This window comes from Oratosquilla oratoria, chromosome 4, assembly GCF_046742065.1.
Source record: "Oratosquilla oratoria isolate Oo_2021 chromosome 4, ASM4674206v1, whole genome shotgun sequence".
Lineage (NCBI taxonomy): Eukaryota > Metazoa > Arthropoda > Malacostraca > Stomatopoda > Squillidae > Oratosquilla > Oratosquilla oratoria.
The window spans coordinates 2,887,328-2,894,827 of record NC_134780.1 but is presented as its reverse complement, the minus strand read 5'-3'; the positions used below and the strand labels follow the sequence as shown (position 1 = coordinate 2,894,827).

At 39.7% G+C, this 7,500-nt stretch overlaps 1 protein-coding gene across 7 annotated transcripts in view; it reads left to right on the top strand.

Moving 5' to 3' along the window:
• The window catches only part of LOC143024585 (transient receptor potential cation channel subfamily A member 1-like), a 147,317-nt gene that overhangs the window by 23,227 nt on the left and 116,590 nt on the right, over positions 1-7,500 (top strand). The window lies entirely within an intron of this gene.

The following is a 7,500-nucleotide window of genomic DNA, read 5'->3' as shown; positions in this document are numbered from 1 at the left end:
ACACACACACACACACACACACACACACACACACACACACTCACACATACTCATACATGTAGGATCTGTAATGGTTTGTGGATTCTCTCTCTCTCTCTCTCTCTCTCTCTCTCTCTCTCTCTCTCTCTCTCTCTCTCTCTCTCTCTCTCTCTCTCTCTCTCTCTCTCTCTCTCTCTCTTTTTTCATTTTCCGACTGCCGGATCTGCTGCCGGTAGAGACCACGTCATGGAATCACCTTTGTTGTTGTTTGATTTATTTTCCAGATCTGCTTCTTCCAATGTTTTTACATACGTTCTTGCTGAATCTTTGATATCTTAACTTTGTTCCAATATAGTAGATGCCCTGTCTTTTCAACGTATATTGTGAGTGAATTGATAATTTTGTGAAATCTGACATAATCAGCGTGATGTTGTGTGGACGTAATTCCTTGTTCGCTTTCGCTAATTAGTACATGTAAGGGTTCCAGTACATGACTCTAATTTCGACTTGAGGACACCGTTTCTCTCCCACGATTTTACTAACCCCTTTTCCTGTGTCTGGTGTTATCTGGATGTTGATAGAGTACTGGACTGTCAGTACGGAGGTGCGGCAGTACCTGGTTCGAATCCTGCCCAGGGCCGAAATTATTTCGGTATCGCTGCGCTTCGGGTCGTTACTCCGACTCTCGTGGGCGGGGATTTGTGTGTGTGTGTGTGTGTGTGTGTGTGTGTAAGGTCATAGCATTACCCATAGATCGGTCATACGAGCTCTGAGCTCTCTTCCGGGAGGGAAATAGCTGTCGATCACGAGTCCAACATGTGATCCAAAGACCAAGGTGAATACACTTAAAGAACTCAGATGGTGTGATCAATAGACTAGAAGACGTACACATCAAGGACAAGAACTGTAAAATTTCGACATTAAATCGCTCTTCACAAATGTTCCAAGAGATTGGGCACTAGATGCATATATGAGATCAGTAGATAAGACAGAAGTTTATGAGTGACTACCACCTGCCCTGACTGCCATAATGCACAGGGGAGATAAGAACATAAGAATGAAGGAGACTGCAAGAGACCATAAGGCCTACACTAGGCAGCTCCGTATCCATCACCACCTGTCATCCCCATCCATAAAGTTGTCTAATCGTTTCTTAAAACAACTGATAGTTTCAGCGCTTACTACTAAGTTTATTCCATTCGTCGACCACCCTATTAGTAAACAAATTCTTACCTATATCCTTTTTAAATCTATATTTGTTCAGAAAATAGGCAAGAATGGCTGATTTCGGCCAGTTTCCTGTCGTAATTTCCTCGTTATTTTCAATATCTTTGCTAAACGGGAGTTGTGTGTCGGTGGGAAGCGTATTGAAGGGGTCAATGGAGACACCAAAAACACTTCGCCACAATAATTGGGTACCACGGGCATGAATGAAATACCCGGGTGCCAACCAAACTAGAATGATTGCTTCATTGATTAAAGATTACCTGGCGTCGTAACTGCAAACTAGAATGAAAAGTGCTTTGTTGACATTGGGAAGTCCTTAGATTCAGCGGAGTCCAACATATTAGCAAAAGTTCCTTCCCCAGCAGATAAGAATCGACGCTAAGCTGACAGAAAGTAACAGAAATTACTTTGATCGGATAAAAAAAAAAAAAAAAAAAGATGAAGCTACGATAGGAAGGAAATGAACCAATTAGATATAGTTATCTAAATCGAAGAGAAATTGTTCACGTGCGAGAGGGTGGTAGTGCTGCGTGATACTTTATCATTTAATCTAGTTGGCGCCGGCGCTGCAGTCAGCCAGGCCGTTTCATCCCTTTCCTTGAGACATCTCACCTACCATGTGGCACCTCTTGTCTTTATTCTAGGTGCCATATAACAGAGATAGATTCACGAGGAAGGAAACCAGAAGAAACTGAGTAATTGTCGTAGTCTTTGGAATGCATGTTTATATATATATATATATATATATATATATATATATATATATATATATATATATATATATATATATATATACACCCTATCCGAAAGTTGACACCTTGACGTGGTGAGTAGGCTTGAGAATCTTAATGATTACAAAAGCTATGTCGATTGAGAGGAAATGTTCAGGGTCATCCATATCGAACAGGTTTTGTAAGAAAGATCAGACAAAGAGCAGCTCACACAAACAGTCGCAGGACCCACTGCTAATTGGCACGTCCCTGATGGCAAACAGGGATATTCCACATAGATATATGCCATTGGGCACCCTATATATATATGGGGCTTCACCGAATATAATGAGTAAGGTGACATCAGAGAAATATCTCACCAGAAACTAATTGGCAGGGAGGTGAGATTACTGCCAAAAGCCTTTCATAGCAAACATGAAAATCACAATCAAAACAAAACCGGGCGTTCCTGTTGGATCATCGTCTCGTAAAGGTCCAACCGCATTGCCTCATGTGCTTATGAGCAGAGTGCCACTGAATGTGAGTAAGCACTGTCCAAGCAGATCCAAGCCTTGGGCATTACATAGTATGAATAAAATGAAGATCTATACTTACAACGTAAGAACTCTCTCAGAAGACCACAGGCTGGAGAGTTTAACGGAAGAACTAGACAACATCAAGTGGGAGATCGTAGGACTGAGCGAAATCCGAAGAACGGAAGAAAAGCTGATATAAATACAAGATGCTCACCACCTGTTCTACTATAGAGGTTAAGGACAAAGAAAGATCTAGTGGAGTATGATTCTTGATCAACCGAGAGATTACTGGTAACGTAGTCAAGTTCAATAGTTTATCAGACAGGGTAGCTTGGATTGTGATTAGGCTGTGTAAAAGGTACACTCTAAAAATAGTTCAGGTTTATGCACCAACTTCACAGAGTTCAGACAATGAAATTGAATCCTTCTATGATGATTTAATTCAGGTAATGGATCAAGAAAAAAGTAAGTACACGTACCAACGTGTACTTACTCAGGCGACTTTAATGCTAAAGTGGGGAAGAAGATGGGAGATGAGTCGTGCATTGGGAAATTTGGAGTAGGTGAAAGAAATGACAGAGACGAGATATTAGTAAATTTTGCAGAGAACTACAACATGAGGATAATGAATACTTTCTTCGAAAAGCGTGTAGGTCGTAAATGGACGTGGAGAAGTCCAAATGGAACAACAAAGAACGAAGTAGACTTCATATTAGGAGATGAGAGTAAGAGTGTTAGTAATGTTACGGTGATAAATAAAGTCAACATAGGTAGTGACCATAGAATGGTAGGTTGCACAGCTAAATTCAATTTCAGAGCCGAGAGAAATAAACTGATTTTACAAAAGAAAATAAGCCTTGCAAAGGTTAAGGATAATAAGAAGGAATTTCAGTTAGAAATTAAAAATAGATTCGAAGCTCTAAGAACTAACGAGGACACCGTCGAAGATATGAATTTGAATTTAGTGAATATCATTAGGGAATCGGCAGAGAAAGTAGGAAGTACAAAAAGTATTAGAGAAAACAAATACTCCAAAGCTACAAATGACCTAATTAAAAGAAAGAGGACCATGCAGATTAAAAGCAGGAGAGACGAAATAGAAAGAGTAGAACTAAACAAGCTTATCAACAAAAGGCAGAGATCAGAGAAAAGAAAGAAAAACATGGATGAAATAGAGGAAACTATTCGGAAAGGTAAAAGTATATACATATATATATATATATATATATATACATATATATGTTTATATATATATATATACATATATGTATATATATACATATATATATATATATATATATATATATATATATACATGTATGTATGTATGTATGTATATATATTCTTTCTTATACAAGTGGGTGAGTGGGTGATCTCCTAATTGGGTAAAATAGCCTGGTGGCATCTAGATCAAATGTGTAAGTCGATGATGACAGTGAAAGAGTTAATGATACCTATAATGCGTAGTAGGCTATCTTGTGTATCTGAGCGTCATGGTGTTGCAGAAGAACCCCCCTCCCTCTCTCTCTCTCTCTCTCTCTCTCTCTCTCTCTCTCTCTCTCTCTCTCTCTCTCTCTCTCTCTCTCTCTCTCTCTCTCTCTCTCTCTCTCTCTCTCTCTCTCTCTCTCTCTCTCTCTCTCTCTCTCTCTCTCTCTCTCTCTCTCTCTCTCTCTCTCTCTCTCTCTCTCTCTCTCTCTCTCTCTCTCTCTCTCTCTCTCTCTCTCTCTCTCCCCCCCACGCCGCGTGGGAGAAATCGAGCCAGCACCACCTTCTCCTGAACACCGTATTTATTTTATATTTGCTCTCCTTAAGTTCTTCGTTCGTTTTGTTTTCCTCAGATGGACACTTATCTGCATCACTTCCGTATGGCCACTACACCCTTTATTGTTGTGGTTCATAACTACAAGCTTTTATCTTTATTTGTTATTATAATCTCGTTTCTAAGAATATACGTTGTCATGGCAGGCAAAGCCTAGATGTGGACCTGAGCTCAAGCACATAAGAAACCCGTTGTTGTGCGAGAGGTCAGTTGTTCTTATTCATATTTTTTCCCCATAGGTCGAACTTGCCCTCTGACATTCAAAATGATAGGCGAAGTATGCAAGACATTTCCTGCGTACTGCGTCACTGATAACATAAATGCAGAGTAAGAGATAAGTGGTAGATAGTTGGAGCAATGAAAGAAGATTAGGCCTGATAGTGACCTCACTGCATTATAGATTGACACATTGACATCACAGTTAACAGTTGCGCAGAATGACCTAGGAAAATATTAGTGTTTGGAGCTAGCTTTGGGAAGTCTATGACAAGAAATGGCAAATGACAAAGCATCGTAAAAAGTAGCTGTGAAGCTGTCGAAACAAAGGGGAATAACTATTATCATTATCGTCGCTATTAATATTTCAGTCATCGTAATACAGTTATTGTTATTACTATAGTTATTACGATTATTATTGTGGTTATTCTTGCCGAGATTATATGATTCTTTTTATGGAGAATTGTTTTACGAAAGATAAAATCTTCATATTCCTACTCTCCTTGAATGTGGTGATGACGTCATATCAGAATGGTTGTGCTCTTAATATCACAAAAGTATATACAAAGAGGCGTCACATGGAGTATTTAATATGCATGCAGTAATCTAGTAAAGTAATATTTGAACATAAATAATGAAGATTATCATATCAACAAATAGGAAAGGACTTGTATGATGATTTCCCGTCATTCAAAAGAATGGGTTGTAATGAATAAATGAAGAGGTAGATACCACTACCACTACTAATACTTCTACTGCTACTGCTACTTCTATACTACTATTACTACTACTATTTTACTACTAGAACTGTGTGGTGGAAGCAGCAGGATCTGTCTCCCACAGACACAGTTCATTGGCCCCTCTCCCGCCAATGACTGTGGTCGACGACCCTTTTATATACCTATTTATTTTTCAGTAATAATGCCAAATACAAAAGTTAATTTATCCAACTGTCAACCACCGTCTGCTCAAAATCTAGGTTTTGTATATGTGCTGATTTGGGCGGTGGGGACCTGGTACCTCTCAGGCATAGGAGGGCTGATCTTGGGAGTGAGAATGATAGTCTACTTCTCATCCATGAAACAATGCTGCTGCTGCTACTACTACTACTACTACTACTACTACTACTACTACTACTACTACTACTACTACTACTACTACTACTACTACTACTTCTACTACTACTACTACTACTATAACTACTACTAATACTTTTGATTTACCTATTTTCTTCTTATTTTTTTAAATGACTTCCATCCTCGTGGAACCGTTTGGCGGAAGTAGTCAGGATCTGTCTCCCACGCAGCTTATTGGCTCATCTCGCGCCAATGACTGTGGTCGACTACCTTTTTATATTTTGTATTATTTTACTTTAACGAAGCTTAAGACAAAAGTTGATTTATTCTACTTTCGACTAGTCTGCTCAAAATCGAGGTTTTATATATGCTGATGTAGGGTATCTCTCAGGGATAAGAGGGATAATCTTAACCCTTTAAACTCCGATGACAAGATGTCTTGTCATTTGGTCAAATAAAACAAAAAATCATAAAACACCAAAATGTTTGATCAAACACCAGAAAAATATGACGTCAATCCTCGCGCGGTCAAGCCGCATCAGATGATATTCGGATGTACGGGCCGGCGCGAGGCCTACCATATCCGGTTTTTCGTATCTACACCACAAGCGGCTGACATGAGTTGAATGGGTTAAGAGTGAGAATGACAGTCTACATCTCATCCACGCTACAATCCTGCTCTTTGGTTGTTTCTTTTCTGTCATCACCTCTGCCAGACAAGTGTAGAATGTCTTTGCCCTGGTCCACATTCTGTATATGCTCCTCGTGATTCCTGATTTTCTCATTTTCGTTCCGGGAGTGGGGCGCCTCAATGATTAAGTTATTTAACAGGGGGGCATTGGATCAAATATTCACATGTCAAAGAAGACCAATTGCCCTCGTGTCCAAAAACCTCTTGCGCTGACATCCGCTCGTGCGACATCTGATGTGTTGGACGTGCGGTGCCCGAAGTTCTCCACTCTTAGTGTGAGTAATGTTGGTTCGATGGTCATATCCTTGCATACCACCCGAAGCATTTGGGCAGTGAGGTCCCTTACCTCGTCATGTCTCATGCAGGTGAATCTACCCTGCTTGCATATCATCACAATTTGGATCAAACTGTGTATCACAGGAACATCTGTTAGGCATCCTTTCCAATGATCCAGACCTCAAAACAATGGGATCCTTGAATTCTCTTTTGTTTATGTTGAATCCCTTTGCCCTGATTGGTAGTGCTGTCAGCCAATTGGACGCCCCATCTTCCTGTGTTATTGTTATCTTTCTTTTCACATGATTTGATAGCTGATCTAATTGGATGAGAAGCTCTTCCTTCTGTCTCATTTCCCTTCCCTTTGATATGTTTCTTCTGATTTCTCTGATTCCCTCCGCGTTAGTCTCCTTCTGTTGATCTTATGGCACAATGTTGTTTGTCAGGGAGGACGCGAATTTCAGGGAGTTTTGTTGTTCTATGTTAGCAAGGTTTAGTTGGTTTGAGATGCCCAACCCACCCGTTCTTGGTGAAAGTTCAATTAGTTTTCTTTTCTTTTCGTTTGGTATCCGTCCGTTGGTGATGGCCGGAATTAGCTCACTTATGATAGTTTCTTCAAGAAGGCTTAATAATTCGGGGATGTTCGGTACCGTCCTTAAGGTGTAATTCCACTTGTTTTTAACATATATGAATGCGGCATATGCCGCCTGCGGTTCAGTCTTTGCGAAGTTGGCTAGTAACCTAACTTCCGCCACCCATTCGTTAACTTTGTCATTGATATATTGTCTTTTAAACGATTCAGAACCGATTACTGCAACAAGATGTCTTTCCCCATCTGTAGTTATCTTTACCTCACTATCTTTTAAGAGATCTTTGGTTTCGTCAAAGTAATCTGGAGGACAGACAATAACGATAACAATAACAACAATATAAATCATAATGACGATAATAATAATGATGTTCTTACTAT